Genomic DNA, 21,888 nt, shown 5'->3' with positions numbered 1-21,888 from the left:
TTATTTACATACAAATGCATATATCAGTGTAACTATCACGACAATTAAGGTATAGAACATTTCCATTATTGCACAAAGTTTCCTCCTCTCCCTTGGCCATCAAGTCTTCACCATTGTCCAGGCCCAAGCAACGACTGATTTGCTTTCTGTCACTATATATTAGTTTGCCTTTTCTAGAATTTCATATAAATGGAATTGTACTGTATATACTCTTTTGTGTTGTTTTTTTTTTTTTTAAAAACCCTCAGCATAATGTTTTTGAGATTCACTTATATTGTTGTGTATATTAGCAGTTTGTTCCTTTTTATTGCTGAGTAGTATTCTATGGTATGGATTTACCACATTTTGTGTGCCTGTTTACCTACTGGTGAATATTTGGGGTGTTTCCAGTTTTTGGCTATTATGAATAAAACTACTATGAATATTTGTATGCATATGATTTCTTTTGCTTTTCTTTTCTCTTTTTATTTTTTCCAGTAAATACCAAGGAGTGGAATTGCTGGGTCACAGGTAAATACACATTTAACTTTATAAGAAATTGACAAACTGTTTTCCAAACTGGTTGTACTATTTTATGCTCCTACAAACATTGAGCATTGTCTGAAAGTTCCAGTTGTTCTTTGGCAGTTGGTATAATCTTTTTAATTTTAACCATTCAAATGGATGTTCAGTAAGGTCTCATCGTGGTTAATTTTCATTTCCCATAACTAATCATTTTGGGCATCTTTTCATGTCTTTATGGTCATGCAGGTATCTTCTGTGAAGTATCTGTTAACATTTTTTTTTTGCCCATTTTTAAATCCGGTTGTGTGATTATTATTGAGTTGCAAGATGTCTTTATATATTCTAGATACAAGTCTTTTATTAGATATATACACCATAACTATTTTATCTCAGTCTGTAGCTTGACTTCTTATTTTCTTAACGTTGATTCTTAATTTCGATGATGTCTAATGTATTAGTTTCCTTACTATTGCTACTACAACAAATTACCACAAATATAGTGACTTAACACAACAAAAATTTATTATTTTAAAGTCTGGATGTCAGAACACCAGACCAGGTTGGCAGGGCTGTAGTCTCCGGGGAAGAGTCCATTCCTTTGCCTTTTCCCACATCTAGAGGCTGCCGGCATTCCTTGCCTGGTGATGCCACATCACTCTGACCTCTCCTTTCATCCTCACATTGCCTTCTCTGACACTGAGTCTCTTACCTCCCTCTTAGAAGGACCCTTAGGCCCTCCTGGGTAATCCAGGGTAGTGACCTATTTCAAGATCCTTAATGTATCACATCAGCAAAGTCCCTTTTGCCATATGAGGTAACATATTCACAGGTTCTAGAGATTAGCATCCAACATATTCATTTGTTAAATGAATAATGATGAACCTTCTGTCACTCAGCACAGGACTCTCCTCACAATGGTGCTGCAGGCTGACATTCACAGACTGTGAAGAATGGATTGGATGAAGGAAGGATGGTGAAGAGCCAATTTTTTAGTTAGGCAAAATTCCAATTAAGTATTGCTATACAAAGGGATATATGGGAATTCCCTAGCGGTCCAATGGTTAGGACTCCGGGCTTTCACTGCCGAGGGCCCGGGTTCAATCCCTGGTCAGGGAACTAAGATCCCACAAGCTGCACGGCCAAAGGGAAAAAAAAAGAAGAAGGGATGCAAAGGGCAAAGGGATATTCTAATAGCCAAATCAGAGTTTTGGTAAATGAATTATAATATTTTACATGATAACCTTATAAAAGGTTAGATTGTTAGAGCATTCTTTCTCATAGTTTAATGTGCATCAAAATCGTCTTGTTAAAACTAACATTGCTGGGCCCCACCCCTAGAGTGTCTTAGATATGGGGTAAGGTTCAAGAATTTACATTTCTAACAAATTCGCAGGTGTTGCTGTTGCTTGCTGGTCTGGGAATATCATTTTGAGAACTGCTGGATTAGAGGAATAGCCTGTTAAGAGCTGTTCAACTAGTGTGTTTCAATAGGTGGGACAAAGGCCATCTATGTAAGAATCACCACTAGAGCTTGTTAAAGATGCTGGTTATCCAGGCCCTACTCTCAAAGGTTTGGATTAGTAGCTTTGGAGAAGAACCTACAAATCTATTTTAAACAAGTTCCCCAGGAGAGTTCTTATGTCACTAAGGTTTGTGAACCACTCTGTTAAACTGTGTGAAGCTCTTTTAAGCCATCACCCACCCCTGTGTGCTCTGTGTAGTAAGCAGGTGACTGAAGTGGCATATACTTACCCTCCATTGGTATCACTATGGCACAGAGTTAAGCACTGGGATTTTTGGAGCTTGATAGAGAAGGGTTCAGGTGCTGTGTGTGCCACTTTCTATTTGGGTGACTTCAGACAATGGGACTTAACCATTCGGGGCTTTAAGTTCCTAATCTGTAAAATGGAATAATGAGACAAGTATTACATAATAATCACTTAACATAATATCTGATACTTAATAGGTAAGCAATCAGTAAACACTAGCTCTTCTATGATTCCTTCCTATTTCCTATTCCCAGTAGTGTATTATATGCTGTTGACCCACTAGACCTCTCTCTTCTGGGGTAGGGGAAACTGTCTTCCTAGTTTTCTATGCCAATTGACATCAGTGGGAGGAATACCAAAGGAAAAGATAAAAAGGACTTTGGGACCTAACAGCTGAGTGGAAAAAAAAAAAAGAAAAAGCACTCTTCTCTGGGTAGTGCTGGTGACAAGTGAGCAGATAGGAAGATTCCTTTTGGAAGTTGTTTACTGCCTGTTTGGTTACAACTCTTGTCCACATTCATAATGACACACATGTCCTCCTGTTACACGCTCCAGGACTCTGCAATGCATTTTCGTGCACACTTAGAGGAGGGATGTGCATGCTTGTACACATTTAGAGGAGAGAGAGTAGAGGAGGTGGAAGAGGGTAGTCAGGAAAAATGAGGAAGACTCTTTGGAAGCTCAAAACAGACCGTAAAGCCCGGAGCTATTTTCAGTGTGGCCCAAAAGCCTGGCACCGTTTCGTTGACTTATTTTATTTCCCTGCATCTGTCCGGTCACACAAGGGAAGGGATAATACTTTTTTCCTGAATCCTTGCAGCACAAGGCCAAGTAGATGGACTCTGGTAAAGAGAGGAAGTGAATGTTTTGGCCTCATCTGTTCAACTGATCAAATAGCCCTTCTCACAGAGCCAGTTTTCTCTTGTCTTTTTAGATTTTTTTGTGTGAGTATCTTCATGTCAAAATGTACCTGCAATTTAAAGGACAAGGTATTCTGGCTTCAAAAGAATCTTTCCTAGCTCGTATCTTGCTTGTGCTGCAGGTGTTTATTATACATATAATATATTCTTTTTATGAGCTCTGAACAGTTATAATTCCAAACAAACATGAGACAACAGGCCTAAAATTCAAAATGAATTTTTTTTTTTGTCTGTGCTAAATTTTAGTTCTTCTGATCATCAAAAGACGATAAAATGAAAAATCTAGACATTTGGCACAAAAACAGGCACATAGATCAATGGAACAGCATAGAAAGCCCAGAGATAAACCCACGCACCTATGGTCAGTTAATCTACAACAAAGGAGGCAAGAATATACAATGGAGAAAAGACAGTCTCTTCACTAAGTGGTACTGAGAAGACTGGACAGCTACATGTCAAAGAATGAAATTGGAAGATTCTCTAACACCATACACAAAAATAAACTCAAAAGGGATTAAAGACCTAAATGTAAGACCAGAAACCATAAAACTCCTAGAGGAAAACACAGGCAGGACACTCTTTGACATAAATCTCAGGGATTTTTTTTGGATTTGTTTCCTAAAGCAAAGGAAATAAAAGCAAAAATAAACAAATGGAACCTAATTAAACTTAAAAGTTTTGCATAGCAAAGGAAACCATCCACAAAATGAAAGCACAGCTTTCTATTTTCTGCTCACATACACTGACATTTCTGATCAGAACCAAGTCCAAAATCATCATATTTTCAAACATGAAGGAAATTAAAGACCAAGAAACAGAGGCTCAGAGTATTTAAGTTACACAATAGTGTCGCTCATTTATTTGGTGTCAGAAGACAGATCTTGTGGTGTCTATTTCAATGCTCTATTGCACCAAGATTTACCCTACCACCCTTGATTTGAATCCACAATCCCATAACTATTAAAATCCTAAAAGGATTCAGAGAAACACACTTGTGATGATTATTACACTAAGACCTAATTCAAATCCATTCCACTTCCATGGATTTATAAATCATTTTATAAACTGGCTAATTAATTTATCAGAATAAGTTTTTGAATGATGACCACCCTCATTCCCCACTGTGGTGCAGGATAATTAAAAGCCCTCAGTGAATGGCTTCTTTCCTAAGACTAGGGGTACCTTAGTGGTGATGTGTTTCAGACTGTGTCTCCTGCCGTGGTCAAAGGCAGACATTAATACTCATTTTTGCTCGGTGTGTTTGGCACTTTCCAAACTCCCGAAAAGGGTAAAACTTAGCTAGACATTTCCAAGTATAAATTTTTTAAAAATAATTTAAATTTTTCGTTTTTTTTAACTTAAAATTTTTTACTGGTTTCTTCTTGTGACAGTTGAGGACTTGGCTCTCCACCACTCTCCAAATTTCTTCCCTTCCTTTTCCCGCTATAAATCATAAGACCACAATTTTAGTGAAGTCAAAATTCAGTCTTTACATTATTATTATTATTATCATTTTTTTAAACCAGGAAATTGATGTTGGTACCATACAATCAACTCAGGTACAGATACTTGGATTTCACCGTGGTTTTTTTTTTCTTTTTAATTTTTATTTTATTTATTTATTTTTGGCTGTGTTGGGTCTTCGTTGCTGCATGTGGGCTTTCTCTAGTTGCGGCGAGCAGGGGCTGTTCTTCGTTGCGGTGCGTGGGCTCCTCATCCCAGTGGCTTCTCTTGTTGCGGAACACGGGCTCTAGGCGTGCGGGCTTCAGTAGTTGTGGCACACGGGCTCAGTAGGTGTAGCTCACAGGCTCTAGAGCACAGGCTCAGTAGTTGTGGCGCACAGGCTTAGTTGCTCCGTGGCATGTGGGATCTTCCCAGACCAGGGCTCAAACCCGTGTCCCCTGCATTGGCAGGCGGATTCTTAGCCACTGCACGACCAGGGAAGCCCTTTACATTATTATTATGATCTAAGTAAATATATTTTACTGAATAACCTACTATTATATTATGATTGTACTTTCCTTCTTGTTTTTTAAAAACCTTCTCTTGGAATTTAAAACTGCCTTATTTTTCCAGTCCCATAATCTCCTTTATACCCACTAATTTTTTCCAAATGCTCTACTAGATCTGCTGAACATGTTTAAAAAGCTTTTCCCAAATAGTTTAACATGTCTGATCATTTATCAGTTGTCAGCACAACCTTCCTCCCCACTTCCCTCTGGTGAACAGATACTTCTGCTCCAAATTTTTTTTTTTTTTCTCTAGGTCTGTTGCACATAATCATCTTGGGACCTCACCCCTCTTCTGTGTGGGATCTCTTGTCTCCTTGATCATGTGCTTTCTTCTTCCTTGTTTTATTCCACCACTTTTTTGAGCAATCCTTCATAGATTAGAACTTAAATTGCAAAAAATTTTAAAAATTACAATTCAAGGATGAGAATATAATGAATCCTTACATACTTATCACTCACGTTCAAAAGTTATCACAAGTTTGCCACATCTATTGCACATGCCTCGTTTTCTTTTTTTCCCAATCCTTCTCCCCTCCACTCTTCTCTCCTTCTCCCTCTCTTCTCTCCTCCCTTGCTAAAGTGTTTTAAAGCAAATGCCAGTATTTTAAGTCACGACACTGGATGTGCTCCGCTTGAGAGGCAGACTACATTCGATATAGATAGTGAAAAAGAGACTCTGACTGCATCACCCAAGTTGCTGACACCAGCACACAGGAAGATTTATCCTGGATCTTTCAGTTACATAAACCAATGAGTTCTATTTTCAAGGGACATTGAGTTAGGTTTATGGCACATGCAAAATTTTCAAGCTGACCAGAAGTTTTGGCACAATGATTTCAAAACTATTTTTCAAGATAATAGCACTTAAGTTAAATTAATTCCCAAATAAACTTGCTCTTTGTGCTATTGTTATCCAATAGGTGACATGTTTAATTTATAATATTCAGCTATGGAGACTTATAAATATAAAATAATGTGATGTTTAGCTCCTTTGAAAACATGCTTCTTGTATAGTACCAATATAAAGATTAAGGTTTGACATTCAATAGGAAAACTATTTTGTTTCATTAGGAGCTGTACAAATTTGATGGCAAAGGGCTTCCTATTTCTATTAATGTGTCATTATGTAGCTTAGTTAACTTTAATCTAATAGAGTAGATATAGCAATTTTTGTATCACAAACCAGTAGCTAATGGAACATTTGATAACTAGAAATTGTGTCCATGAATTAGCACATTAGCTTCCATAAAATTGTAAATCTCATACTAGTATTTTTATTCAGGTGTTCTTATCTTCATTACTGAAAGATAATGAAGATAAGAATTCTTTTTGCATTTTCTGAATTGTATTAACAGAATAGCTGAAATCAATTTGATGTAAATAATTCAGAAATGCTGATAAAAATCTCTACCTGATTACTTTCTTATACATAGCTCCATTCTCCATGAGGTCTTTTGCCTTTTACAGTACACAGATCCCAGAAGCTTGCAGCTTTCTGGATAAATAACTTCATTTATAGTCCTATTTTCTACTCTTAGATATTTATCCCCAGAAGATAAGGAAATTAGGTTTATTATGAACAATTTATCAATGTATTTATAATAAAATCTTCCCATTAATCTTATTTATACTGTACTTCACATGTTTTTAGTAATCATCTTCTCAAAAGGTCATGCAAAAAAGGCTTTGAGTAGCAGGGATTAATGAACTTATTCATATAAGTGTTTATTAATATACTGATTAAAGTGACATAAAGATGAGTAAAATGCTTCCTCCTAATGATAAAGAAAAGCATAATTATAACTCAATTAATACTAATTGTCTCAAATTTTACCAGTAGGTTGGGTGAAAATATTTAACTAAGTAGTAATTTTAATGATGGCAATAATATTTTTTTTTTTAAATAAATTTATTTATTTATTTATTTAGGCTGGCTTGGGTCTTTGTTGCTGCACGCGGGCTTTCTCTAGTTGCGGCGAGCGGGGGCTACTCTTCGTTGCGGTGCGCGGGCTTCTTATTGCGGTGGCTTCTCTTGTTGCGGAACACGGGCTCCAGGTGCGTGGGCTTCAGTAGTTGTGGCACGCCGGCTCAGTAGTTTGTGTCTCGCGGGCTGTAGAACACAGGTTCAGTAGTTGTGGCGCATGGGCTTCAGTAGTTGTGGCACACGGGCTTCAGTAATTGTGGCTCGCGGGCTCTAGAGCGCAGGCTCAGTAGTTGTGGTGCACGGGCTTAGTTGCTCCGCGGCATGTGGGATCTTCCCGGGGCAGGGCTCGAACCCATGTCCCCTGAATTGGCAGGCGGATTCTTAACCACTGCACCACCAGGGAAGTCCCAATGATGGCGATAATATATTTTAACTCACAGGGATTTTGACATGATCACTACCAGCTCATTTTACTAGCCTCCGAAACCTTGCCATGGCCGGCTATGTTTTCCAAAAATGGCTAGATACATATTCCATTCTCCATGTGCTTCTTGAATTGAGACACCCTTCTCACCAAGAGGTGGGGCGTGTGCTCTCTTCTCTTGAGTTTTTTTTTCGAGGGGACTAACAACTGCTACTTGGACTCAGTGTGAAGCAGAAGTGACGCTGCATGGCGTCTGAGGCTAGCCCATAGAGGGGATGCAGCTTGTGCATGACTTGCTCTCTCTTGGGGTATGCAGCTTGGAAGTCCCAAGCTATCATGTAAGAGATCCAGCTACTCTAAAGCCACCGTGCTGGAGAGACCAGGTGGATAGACTAAAAGGAGATAGAGAAAAGTATCAGAGGATCCCCAGATGCTCCAGTCTTCCCAGCCATGATACCAGATACTCACATGATACCATGTAAGTAAATGAGCTCCCTCTGTCTGCAACCATGTGAGAAAGCCAGAGGAGAAACTGGCTGGTGGGGTCCAGTGAAGCCCCACAACCATGTGAGAAAACACCAAATTTGGTTGTAGTTTTAAGGCACTAAGTTTGGGGGTAATTATGCAGCCATAGTAAATAGAACACTGGCCTTTCTCCATGGTTCCCTTATTCAGAGATCTGCATCATCATTCATATGACAATCCCCAAATCTCTGAGATCCAGATGGGGAGTTCCAATTGCATATGCAAATTTCCATGGTCTCAAATGTACCTATTGGGAGATACTGCAAATCATATAGCAACAGGCAGCAATGTGTGCTATCCATTCAGGGAGGGGAGCCAATAGCAGGCAGCAATAATGCAATCTACCGCAAGTCTATTAATGCAATAGGAAGATAAATGTTTTCTCTATATTAACTCTACGTGGTGACATAAAGAAGGATTAAAAAGATACCCACCAAAGTACTAGCAATCCCCTGGCATGGGGCTAGAAATGTAAAACAGATGAAGGAAGACTCCAGTTCTCCTTAAACCTCTGTAGTGTTTGAATCTTTTACAACAAGACTCCAAGCAACCGAGGGAGACTGAGGCTGAGAGCTGCTGCCCGCCTCATACAAGGTCATTCAGCAGTCAAAGTCACAGAGCTGAACCTAATTTAGAATCGTTTGCAATGTATTTTGTCTGGTACCTGCTTTTGCTCATCTGTATGTGCCTTGCATATTTTCCTGTTGTCATCTGAGCATGTACAAAGAAAAATGACCATATGGGTTGTATTTCTGGCTGTTTTCCTTTAATTTCAGGCTTTGTATATGAGGTCATAGTTATTTACGTTTGCTTTACTCCTTCTTCATGCCCTCCTTCAGGTTATTGACAAAGTGTTGATGCCAGGAAGATTAAAAAAGTCTTTGGTGTTACTCAGGAAAAAGAAGCTGTACACCAGGTAGAACTGACCCGTAGTCTTCGCAGAGAAATTAGCACCAGCAATAGATCCGTGTTTTCCTTCATAGAAAGGTCTATTTTCAGGATTTTTAAAAAAATTTCTATGGATTAATAGTGAACATACCTTGGCTGTAACTGAGAATTAGGGCTCCTGATTCAACTGTCATTAATTTGCAAACTGTCTCAAGATATTCCTTTTCTTCCCTTATTTACTTTTTATAGTGATACAACAAGGAAAAGAAAAATACAGATATATCCTATTAGAAAAGAATCCACATTCAAAATGGGAAATTTTACAAAACAGGTAAGTTATAGAGTTAGCCTGTATAATTCCTTGATTTCTAAAAGGTTTTTCTTCAAGAATTCTTTTAAATGGGATGAATCTAATATACTTTGGATTTTATTTATGGGTAACAAGGAAATAGGAGGTGGTGGTGGAAGAGGAGAGAAGCCAGAGAAAGATAAAATGTTTTAGGAAACCATAGTGATTAAAGATCAATAAAAAGTGGGAAAAAAAAACACTTAGAAAATTTTTAAGCCAAGAGAAAAATATTAAATTCATGTTTCATGAAAACGTGATACGAAATGAAAATTTTTATGGTTTGTAAGATGGAAAGTGTCTTTTCCTTGTAGTAAAAGCTATCTTTCACACAGAAGAGAGGTATGGTCCTGCACTTTGTGAAAACAAGACATTCCATGAATGACGAGAATGCTGCAGTGCTCTATTTCAGCAAGTCTCAGGCAGAAAACAAAACCCCAGACAACTGGATAGAGCTTCAGCATTGTTGAAAGTACGATACTGTTTCATTATTCTACCATGCACTTTGAATTCTAAACATTATTGCCAAATAATAAAAGGTGATCTGTATATTTGTATGCTGAATAGCATGCATTCCTAATGTCTTTTGGTGATTTTGTTGTAAGAGCATATTTAGTCCTTGCTTTCATTTTTACTATCAAAGTAAATTAAACCATCTGTAAGTTCCTAAACAGCAAAGCTGTTTCTTTTCTATTTGTCAGCAAGCACGAGCTGAGCTCTCAGGAAAGGACTTCTTCCCTGCTTGTCTACTGTGGCAGCTCTGTTTTGCCAAGATGGCTGCAGATGCACGGGCTGCATAAGAAACACCAGGCTATGAATCAGTGGGAAAACAGATTCAGAAATCTAGGGAGTCAAACTTTTAGTTTTTTACATAGCTTGGGAATCTGGCCAGGGACTCAAATCTGAAATGGAGAGACGTAAACTGAATCTGCTCTACTATAGCATATCAGAAAAATCTCCTTTCCTTCCATCATAAATGGCAACATCCTTATTGGTATTCTTCTTCCAAATGTAGAAATAATACATACTCTTTTCTTTTTTTTTTTTTTAAGTGAAGTATAGTTGATTTACAATGATGTGCTAATTTCTACTATACAGCAAAGTGACTCAGTTATACACATGTATACATTTTTTACAATATTCTTTTCCATTATGATTTAACCCAGGAGATTGGATGTAGTTCCCTCTGCTATAGAGTAGGACCTTGTTGTTTATCCATTCTAAATGTAATAGTTTGGGGAATTCCCTGGTGGTCCAATGGTTAGGACTCGGTGCTTTCACTGCGGTGGCCCAAGTTCAATCCCTGCTCCGGGAGCTAAGATCCCACGTGGAGTGGCGAAAAAAAATAATAAATAATTTAAAAAATGTAATAGTTTGCATCTACTAACCCCAAACTCCCAGTCCATCCTTCTCCCCTCCTCCCTCCCCCTTGGCATCCACAAGTCTGTTCTCTATGTCTGTGGGTCTGTTTCTGTTTCATAGGTAGGTTCATTTGTGCCATATTTTAGATTCCACATATACGTGATATCATATGGTATTTGTCTTTCTCTTTCTGACTTACTTTACTTAGTATGATAATCTCTAGTTGCAGAAATGATATATACTCTTTAAGGAGAAAAATAATTATGTACAAAGTAGAAAGTGAAATTCTCTTCCCTCCCCCCAATGTCATCACCTCCCAGACATAACCCACTGTTAATATTTTGTTATAAATCATTCCAAATATTTTCTAAAAATGTGAACACAATTTTGTTTCTCTGAAACGAAAATACACTTTTGTTTTGTCATGTGATCTTTTACCTTAACACTATGTATTGGGCATCTCCCTGAGTCGTTATCTACAGACCTACAGCTCATTCTTCAAACAGCATTATGATTTATTTAACAGATCTTTCAGTGATGGGCATTGCCCCTGTTATGCACGGTGCTGCAAGGAATATCTTTCCACTTATATTTTTCCATACTTACCCTTTCATTTCCTATGAGAAACCTCCCAATGTGGAATTGTGGGGTCGAAGAGTATGCATGATTTACATTGTAGTGCATGTGGCTAACGGCCCTTCAGAAATGTCCTAAACACACTCCCACTGGATGTGTACAAAAGCATTATATCTCCCACACCTTTGCTCAAACCGGATATTGTCAGTCTTCTTAATATTTATCAAACCGATAGGCAAAAACCAATATCTAATTTTTCTATAATTTACATAGGAACTGTTTTGTTTTGTTTTGTTTTGTTTTCCTGAACCTAGATCTAGTTATGTTTGCTTCAGGAGAAGTTTCTATCCTTTGGCTTGGGGAACACTCCTCTGCTCTCAACCTCTGCCCCATCCTGCTTGTGAGTGCGTCGTTGCTGGTCCTTGTTGGTCTTTTGCCGCAGTCTGTTCCCCTGGCTGAGCAGAGGGGTGGTTTTGCTTTCTGTCTCTGACATAGATTCTCATTGTATTTACATGCACACACAATCACACACACATTCACAAATCACAATCACAAATACACCACAGCATACACATACATACAATCTCTCTCCCTCTCACACACACCACATCACACACAAAATCATATATGCAATCATATCACACATACCACGTCATCTGATAGAGTGTCATTACAACAATCAAAATGAAATCAGGTTTCTGACTAGTTCGGAGGCCCGTCACATTCCTGGGACACGTCAAACACTCCCAGATGACTGCGGCCTTTCTTGAGTATCATCTTTATCGTGTCAGTTCTCTGGTCCCTTGCTCTTGGAGCTTTCCTGCAAGCTGAGGGCTATTTCCTCTTGGCTGGGCACAAAGGATGCTGGTAAAAAGGTGAGAACTGAAGTTCTTGGGTACCAACTCAAATTTACAAGAAATGTTTTAAATCTGTTCTCTCTCTCACCCACACCAATATATGTTATTTCCCCTTGCATTTTGTCACATGGATTTTTACCAATTAAACTGTGGAAAGACCTAAGTAGATCCAGTTTTGTCTGGTTTCTGCTTAAAACATTCTGATTTACCATTAGCCCAATGTTTCTTTCCTAATGAACAATTTTCTTTATTGATTTTTTTCCCTTTGTCACCAGCATTGCTCAAAACAGAACTACTAAAATATGCTGACCTCTTTTCTTTCCTCAGAGGTTCTTAGCAATAAGACTTACACAGAACATATCCATCAAATCCACTATTTAATTAAAATACAGAGTTAGGTTGGGAAAATATAAATAATAGAGCTGGTAAGGAATTTGTATATGAACAATACTTCTCCCTCTAGTTTTCTGTATATGAACTTGGGTCTAACTGTTTAGAGTTTGTGTAACACAGGTATGAGCCAAATGGGCCTGGGCTTGCATCCTATGTGTGTGTGAACTCAGGATAATTTTCCTTTCTGAGCTTCAATTTTTTTTTTTTTGGTGTATAAAATGGGGTTAATAAAAGTACCACTAGCCATGAGGATTAAATGGTGCTTTGAACAATATAAGACTTCACTAAATGTAATAATGTTTTTACATGGTAATAATATTACTTTTATTCATTCAAAAGTGCTTATTGAGCATCTACCATGTACCAATATTGTATAAGTAATTAAGGAGAAAGTGGTGATTAAATTCAGTGATGAACATGGCTGCTGCTCTCAAGAGGCTTTCTCTGGTGATGAGGAAGAGAATCTAACAAAAGTTTTCAAAAAATGAGGACAAGAGAAAAGTTCAGTGTGTAATTGGGATGCTCATAGCACCTCATAGCTCTGATTAGGACACAATCAGGGACGACTTCCTGGAAGTAGTGGCACTGGGTTTTCCTCAGGTTGCAGGAAGTCTAGGGAGATGTGTTTGGATGTACATTTTAGTTTTCGTCTATGCAATACCTGGCTTCATCAATATATTAAAATAATCAACATTCATGGACGCCCTAATGTCAACTAGGCTCAAAGATAACCCTGACATGGGTCCCATTCTCAAGGATTCTCATTTCCCTTGGGATGCAGAACCTGTGTATTGTGTGTACATTGTGATAATAATTATTGCTAACATTTACTGTCTGTGTGCTATGTGGTAGGCTCTAAGTACTTTGCATGGATTAGTTCATTTAATCCCCACAGGCAAAGCTATGAGGAACATGCCATTGTTATACCCATTCTAGGGATGATTAAACTGAGGCAACTGAACTTAAGGACTTATCTTAGTTTACACTGCTAGGAAGAGGTAGGATCAGGTGCATGAACTACAGCACTTTAGTGGAGGTGTGTAGGTAGGAGGGAGGAAGCTGATCCTAGAAGAAGAAGTACTTCCTTCCCCCAATTCTTCCTTTCCTCTTTTTTAATATGTAACTTTCCTCACAGTGGTCTTCATTCTTTTGGCTTTAGTCACAGAAGGGGTTTTCCTCTTGTCAACATGCAAATACCACTGGATGGAGTTAACCCCTAGGAGTTAAAACTCATTCCAAAAAGTTCATCAGATCTTTAAGGTAGTGAGTCAGGAGAGAATCTAAGACACTGGATGAGAGGGAGGAACCCCGGATTGGAGCGTGGGGAGGGAGAGCAGAATTAGGAGCAGGAATGTGCAGCTTCAAGACACACCCTCCCTTTTATGTTTATGCACATATCTACTTTGGGAGCTCTTTATTCCTTCCTATAGGTCTGGGGTTCTCTTTGATATCTTTTCCCTTCAGCCTAAGCAACTCATTTTATTACTTCATGTATCTCAACACTGATGGTGACAAATTTATTTGGCTGGTCTTTCTGAAAATGTCTTCATTTCACCCTGGTTTTTGAAGGATATACTGCTGGATATAGAACTTTATGGCAAGAGTTTTCTTTGTTTCTGCTTTTATTTACAAACACACGCACATGTTTCTTTAAAAGATTAATACTGTTATAAGCAAAAATAACTAGTATTTGTGGTTAAAAATATACGTATAAGTGAGATATAAGACAAGGACCATGGGGTGGGGGGAGGGTGTAAAGAGAATTATACTGATAAAAGTTTATTACACTGTTCATGAATAAATATAGTATTTGAAGACGAAAAAAGACACACCTTCCTGCCTCACACTTGGGCAGAACTCTCTCCAGACTGGCCCTTCTCAGGGTCTGCGAGCCCCACCTGCTTTCCTGTACTCACACTTCACTTGGCCTGCTTTTTAATTCCTCCTTTATTTTAGGACCTTTGCCTTATTCTATATCCTCTATTCCACCTTTCCTCCTTTCCTCTAAGGCATAAAATGGGCCCAGGATTAAGGCTTTGGGGCATTTCCCCACCACCATGTAAGCACAGGCACTTGTCTACAGTTCTTTTTCTGTTGATGGTCTTTCCTCAGCAGGAATCTCAGGAGGCATTCCTGAGAGCCTATCTTATTTTTTTAAGAAATGGAATGAAAAGAGGGTTTTTACTACTGTTAATTTTTTAATTATAAAAGTTATATTTACTTACTAAAGAACATTTGAAAATACAGAACTATATAGTGATAAAAATCACACCTAGATACTGTGAATAATTTGGGATAATTCTTTAGTCCATTTTAAAACAATGCGTGGTTTTTAAAACCCAGTGTAATCATTATATTTACGTGTATTTATATGTATGCATAACTACGTTTTTATGTATATAGAAGATCTATGTGCATGTATATATAAATATTGTATATATATAATTTTGTATATATATAATTTTTAAGGATTTCATTAAGATTCAGTCCTTATGCACTAGTCACTTCAATCAGCCCAAGTCTATTGACATCTGTATCGAACGTCTGTCCTCACACTTGTGTTTTAACCTAAATTGACCACTTGGGCATCTGTTAACCTTTCAACACTTCTTTGTGATACAGGTACAATCTCAAATCTTTCCTGATTCAGTCTTGCGAGTTTGCTTTCCCTGACATCATTCTGATGTGCTAGAGTATAAGAGATTTCTCTTCTCTCACGCATTGGCAAGTGTCTCAGACCCTTAAGTGCATCTATTTCACAGTGCTTCTCCGTGTCCTTTCATCCTGCTGCCTGTTCAATACCATATTAAGGAACTGAAACTCTAAGAAGACACATCAGGGCAGAAATGGAGAAGCCACTGGAAAGGTTACCATTGTCTGGGTGTGAGATAAATACCCCTTCCTGGAGAATTCATTATAAACGATGCTGCCTTCCTGATGAAGGATTGATTTGCTCAACAGAATGGATGGAAAATGACAGAGAAACACTGGGAAGCAGAGTGAGTGGTGGGGAGCAAGATGAGTAGCCACTTCAGAAAATTTAGACCCTGTTTTTAGGATAATGGCTCCAGGGTTTTAGAAGAGTGATTAAAATTAAAATGAGAATCTTGGCATTCTTCTCCCAGACTCTTCATGTGATTTCTTTTGAGTAAAGGATACTAAATGCAGCAACTGGAAATGTTAGGAAGAATTATTTATCAAGAACTCTTTTATTGTAGGGAGTTGTTTCCCCCCTTCTCAAAAAATCTTTTACCATCCCAGGGGATATTCAGTCCCCTCGGAACTATAAAATAAGGGAAGGGGAAGCCCTCATTCCTGTGGAGATAATTGGAATTGAAACATTTCATATGTTCTAGAGTAGAAAATTCAGCAAGTAAATTGTACACAGAGAACAAAGGAAGACATGCAGCCTGTCAGCCTTCCCCGTGTATCGGTTTTGAACCCAGTCTATGAGGTGAAATTAAGCTTTGCCATAGCAGCACTAGAGTGAAGAATTCTTTAGGCTAAAATCACCTTTGTTGGAGAAGATATAGGATGATCTGAAGTGGGAAGGGGTGTGTGGGAGTTAGAAGAAATGCTTTTTAATGGATAGAATCCTGAAATGAAAATTCAGACTTCTTCTAATCCCTGGTGAGACCTTGTGACAAAAGCATCTTTAATCCCTTGTAGTAACTCTCATACCAGCTCTTAAACTCTTCTGATATGTTGATGTGGAGTCCCCAGGGCTCTTCCTTTGCTTAGGCAAAGAGTTCCATCCATAAGCACCAATAGTCCCCACATACTAAGCCCTTGTAAAGGAGGACTGTTTAACCTTGTTTGTTATTACTGATTGATGTCAATACCTAGTTCAGGGGTCAGGCTATGGCCAAACCCAGCCCACCAACTTTTTCATAAATGAAGTTTTATTGGAACTCAGCCAGCGACCCCTTCAATTACACTGTCTATGGTTGTTTTTGCACTATAACAGAAGAATTTAGTTTTGACAGAGATTGTATGACCCACAAAACCCAAAAATGTTCACTTTCTGACCCTTTACAGGAAAAGCTTGCTAAACATTTCTAGTTGATTAGAACATGGTGAGGCCAAAGTTCTAGGTTTTAATTTACATTTCCTAAATCCAGTCCCAGAAAGCTTCCATGGCAATGGTTGTGTCTGGTCAGATGACAGACAGTGGTTTGAAAGTTTTTATAGATATTTTATTTGCATTTTGAAAGCATATTAATTATTTACTACATAAGTACAATGCATATTTGCATAAATAAAGCACTTTCCAAACGAGCATAATAATTTTCCACTGTACTTTCTAAACAAAAGAGATTGATTTCACATTTTCTAAATACAAGACCACTCCCATGCCATGCTAGGTATATGGAACTCTCTGAAAGTTATTGTATATAAATGCAACACATCTGAATAATTAAACACAGAAATGCACAGTTAATAAACACCTACACAGAAGATGTTGCTAATTAATTGTGTCACTTGTATTAGAGGCATCATTCTCCAGCCTCTGAAATAGGACTTGCCTTTTGGCCATCATGGGGTACATATGGTGAGCATAAGGGAAATGATTTTTTTTTTTTAAGAGTGTACATACCCTCAATGAACTGTTCTCTACCTCATGGAGGACCTAGTTGCCATTTCACACCCTGGAAAAGTCGCTGGGGTCCAAATGGTTTTAGTGTTTGTGGGTGGACGTGTTCTGTACCTCAGAATAATATGCTTCATTTGAGTATCTTTATAGCAGTTTAATCTCAAATCGCTCTTTTTTAGCTTCCACTACAAAGTGTTTCACATCCCTGCTTCTCTCTCTTGAGCCCCAGTTAGCCCATCCTTGCTTTACCAGAGACCCTTTCTTTCTTGCCTCTTAACCTCTGAGTCTCTGATTACTGTGTCCTCTGTGTCTCAAAGCACTTACTTTTCATATAATTCCCATTTGGCATTTCCTGCGTTCCTAACTACACTGTATGTCGTTTGAGTGCAAAGGCTGTCTTCTATCTGCCTTGCAGACTTAACAAGAAGCGTAACATCCCGAGAGCATCATGTTGTTTAAGAGTTTTCCGTTTTGCTCATTCTGATGGTTGTATTCTGTCTCCATTTATCAAATGGCTTAAAACAGGTTTTGGCCATGTTGCTTTTTGTTTGTTTTCCCTCCTCCTTTTTTTTAACTTCCTGTTGTCATCCAACGTGCCTGAACCATTCTCCCTTCTGCCGGACACGCCCTACCACTCCTTATGTTGCTCTTTGTCCACTCTTCCTCCAGGAAACCTTCATGGATTTCCTCTAATCATTTTCACCTTGTTAGCACCTTCTAGGGGCCAAATTTATCTCCAACTCAAACCTGTAATTATTGCTGATTCTTATTTTGGGAAGTGGAGGAGGGGACAGTGCTCATGTCTGTGGTTGTGGCTGAAAAGTGAATGTTGGGCAAACAGTTCTGGAACATCTCCTTGGTCATCTTGCTACTTCCTGTGGGTCCCAAATGCTCCTCACTTGTAGCTCTGTTTGGACACTTCTTTACTCTGCATTATGTTATAGCTGGTTATCTCTTCACCCTTCTTAGACTCTCAGAATTTTGAAAAAAGAGAGAATAAACACATCTCTATGGCATACCAGCTCAGCGTGGGGATTAGTTCATGGTAGGTACTCAATGTACATTTAGAGTTGAAATAAAACATCCTTTTCTGCCCTGGAGCTGAGTTTATCTTGTGAGTAAGGACTATTTCTACTATGCAAAGAGCTGCTGCTCTCAAACAGTATAAAAACTATCATCTGGATTCACTGCCAGCCCAAAGCCTTCTTCAAAATGATCAATTCCATTCCTTATTTTTTAAAGCATATGTTCCTAAATTGTCAGAACGATAATTACTTAGTAATACTAAACGTTTCAATAGATGTATAATGTGATTTACATATTGACAAAGTATTTATAGGAATCTTTATAATTTAGTTGTATCATTTGGCCAGGTTAACCTCTCTGTGCCTAGGGTTTTTAATTCTGTAAAAAGAGGATAAGTATTTTGGACAAAACTCAGGGTCTTTTTTTTTTTTTCAGTAATTCCTCGTATTTCTACCTCTACTCCACAGCTTTCCTCTACCTACAACAGATGTGGTCTAATATTTCCACCATTCACAGGAATCTCCAGAAAATTTCCTCTGTCCATGGGGACAGCTCCTATGGCAGAAAATGGCAATCTATGCAGGATAAGACCTAAACCTGGCCTTACCAATATGTCCTCTGCATGCTTTCATTGCAGTTGGGCTAAAAATGGGAAAATCAAGGTGATGGAATCTGTCTGAGGAAGGGTAGAACCATTATTTTGTGGCAATTTAAGTCATTTTAAAAAAACAAAAGATGTTCATTGAAGCCCAAGTTGTAAATGAATAGTTAAACTTCCCTTTGCTGGATGAGATGTGTCAAAGAGCAAGTATCCATCTCATGTTTCACTCAACAGAGCACTGACTTAAGGTACCTGCCCAGGATCAACTCGGAGCAGGACTGAAAACTGGACTACTAAAGAGAGGCTGAAGTTCTAGGAGCTCCTTGTGGGGATGACATTTACTGGGGGAGGTCTTGGAAACCAGCAAGGGTCAACACTGTGAATGAAGTTGACCCCACAGGTGCAAGGCTTGTGGGTTTCAGTTCCAGTCTCACCCTTCAGAGATCAGTGAAGGCCACCCTAGGGGCACCATCTGCAGGCCTATGGGAAAGACATCAGATTTGAAATACGTGGGAAAGAAAGAAGTTAAATTTGAAAGTTGACTTAATTATACTCTCTGCTTTCAGAGAGCTTCCTCTTTGTACCTCTCACCTCATTTTTTACCCACGCTGCCGAACAATTTTGGCATTTGATTCTCCCCCAAACTACTGGTTCCTAGTTTCAATTTCTGTATCTAGTTGAGAAATACAAATGGGGTTGGACCTCACTGAGAAATACAGGAAAGTTACTTTCTGGTTTGGAGTCTTGCCAGGTTCCGCAGATACTTTTCATGAGGGCAAGATAACTGCTGTTGGCTTCTGATGTCTGTGTCTGGGGAGCTCAAAGCACTTTGTATACACTGTCACATTCATTTTACCTGAGGCAGGGTGGAGGCATGCTTTATTGTAAAATTTTCTTTAAAGCTCTATTCTTAAGTATAAAAGAGAAATAGAAGAAAAATGTTGTCTATGTATCAGTTAGGCACATTTAAAAAATATGATACTGAAAAAAACCTGGGGTTTTATAATAATGTTCCCTCAGTCTCTTTAGAGGGAATAAGGAGGTCATCGGTGACCCAATCCCAGGGCTTCCCCCAGGGGAGGGCGTTATAAAGGGAGAGAATATAGTGCAGACATCAGCACTTAGTTTAAAGAGGGGCATGTTATAGATGCATAGCCACTCCACACATCCTGGGAGACTGGCCATTGACTTAAGACCTCTCCAAATTGATTGGACTAGTACCTTAAAGTTTTGCTGATTCCATTCTTTTGCTGTTGGCCAAAAAACCCTCACATTTTTATTTTTTACTTTTGGACATAATTAGAGATACTGTAGAACTTTAAACTGTAATGATACTGCTTCTCCTGCCACCTAATAAAAGTATTGGGTTAAGAATTAATGAATCTAAATTATTTCCTTGCTCTGCTCCTGTGACTCTTTATTGGGTACAATACTAGGGATTTCTAGGCCTGAGTTCCTTCACCTACACAATGAAAGTGAGGGACCATATCACCTCTAAGATTCCTTCCAGCTTCGCAGTTTCCAGAAGTATACAACATGTTTTATTGCTTGCTGTGCAGGAAAGAACATGCAGGGAATATCGGAGTTTCTTTGTCTGAATATCCCTGGCAGCCTTTTCCCCTCTCTCTTTAAGTCATAGATATAACTTAAAAAATCTTATTCAAAACTCTACATGCTTGTTGTACAGAAAAGTTAGAAAATGTAGATAAACAAAAATAATAAACACTATGCATAATCTCACCACTCTTGGATAACTACTATTAACACTGTGGTATACAGTGCCTCTGACATTGTTTCAGATATTCCTGAAAACACACACATACACACACACACTTTAGTTATGTCAGTGGCATCTTGAAGGTTATTAAGGTTGAGGTGCATTAAGAAACTGTCACTACTAGATGTTCAGGATACATCTAGAGTTTGGAGGAGGAGCAGGGTGGTCCTTTGCTTCTATTTTGGGCTATGTGTCAGTCCATCTAGGTTTGCCTCAGATGGGCTTCCTCTGGCCTCCTTTCTTTTTTTGTTCTCTAAAATTCCATTTTTTAAATTTTATTGAAGTATAGTTGCTGTACAATATTATGTAAGTTTCAGGTGTACAGTATAGTGATTCACAATTTTAAAGGTTATACTCCATTTATGGTTATTATAAAATATTGGCTATATTCCTTGTGTTGTACAATATATCCTTGTAGTTTAGTTTATACTTAATAGTAGTTGTACCTGTTCATCCCCTACCCCTTTATTTCCCCTCTCCTTTTCCCTCCCCCCATGGGTAACCACTAGTTTGTTCTCTATATCTGTGACTCTGCTTCTTTTTTGTTATATTCATTAGTTTGTTGTATTTTTTAGATTCCACATATAAGTGATATCATGCACTATTTGTCTTTCTCTGACTTATTTCACTTAACAGAATGCCCTCCAAGTCCATCTGTGTTGCTGCAAATGGCAAAATTTCATTCTTTTTTTATGGCTGAGTTGTTTCCATTGTATATATATACACATCTTCTTTATCCATTTATCTCTTGATGGACTCTTATGCTGCTTCTATGTCTTTGGCCTCCTTCTTGTCTTAGAATTTTTTATCTTATTTCCCTCTCTCCTAGTTTATTGGTTTGATTGATTTCCCCTCCTGGAGAGGTGGTACTAGCACCTTTCATCCTGCTCTTCCTTGGAAGGAACTTTATACAGTTAAACATTTATAGGACAAAAAAAACACTTTGGTTATATTGATGCCTTTTATAGCATAATTTATAGCATAAATTCAGTACCTTACTAGGCTAACAGATTCTCTGTCTCTTTTTTTCCTACCTTAAAAAGACACAAACAAGGGCTTCCCTGGTGGCGCAGTGGTTGAGAATCTGCCTGCCAATGCAGGGGACACAGGTTCGAGCCCTGGTCTGGGAAGATCCCATATGCCGTGGAGCAACTAGGCCCGTGAGCCACAATTGCTGAGCCTGTGCGTCTGGAGCCTGTGCTCCACAACAAGAGAGGCCGCGACAGTGAGAGGCCCGCGCACTGCGATGAAGAGTGGCCCCCACTTGCCGCAACTAGAGAAAGCCCTCGCACAGAAACGAAGACCCAACACAGCCATAAATAAATAAATTAATTAAATAAATAAAATTACAAAAAAAAAAAGAAGGAATGCTATCTTTAAAAAAAAAAAA

The 21,888-nt window shown here is 38.5% G+C and overlaps 1 long non-coding RNA gene across 1 annotated transcript in view; it reads left to right on the top strand.

Moving 5' to 3' along the window:
- Positions 1-21,888, top strand: part of LOC309656546 — a 499,488-nt gene that overhangs the window by 260,019 nt on the left and 217,581 nt on the right. The gene's annotated exons all lie outside the window — the stretch shown is intronic.

This window comes from Balaenoptera physalus (genome assembly GCF_965194825.1).
Source record: "Balaenoptera physalus genome assembly, chromosome: 1".
NCBI lineage: Eukaryota > Metazoa > Chordata > Mammalia > Artiodactyla > Balaenopteridae > Balaenoptera > Balaenoptera physalus.
Note: the sequence above shows the minus strand (reverse complement) of the source record. Positions and strands in the feature narration are given on the sequence as shown.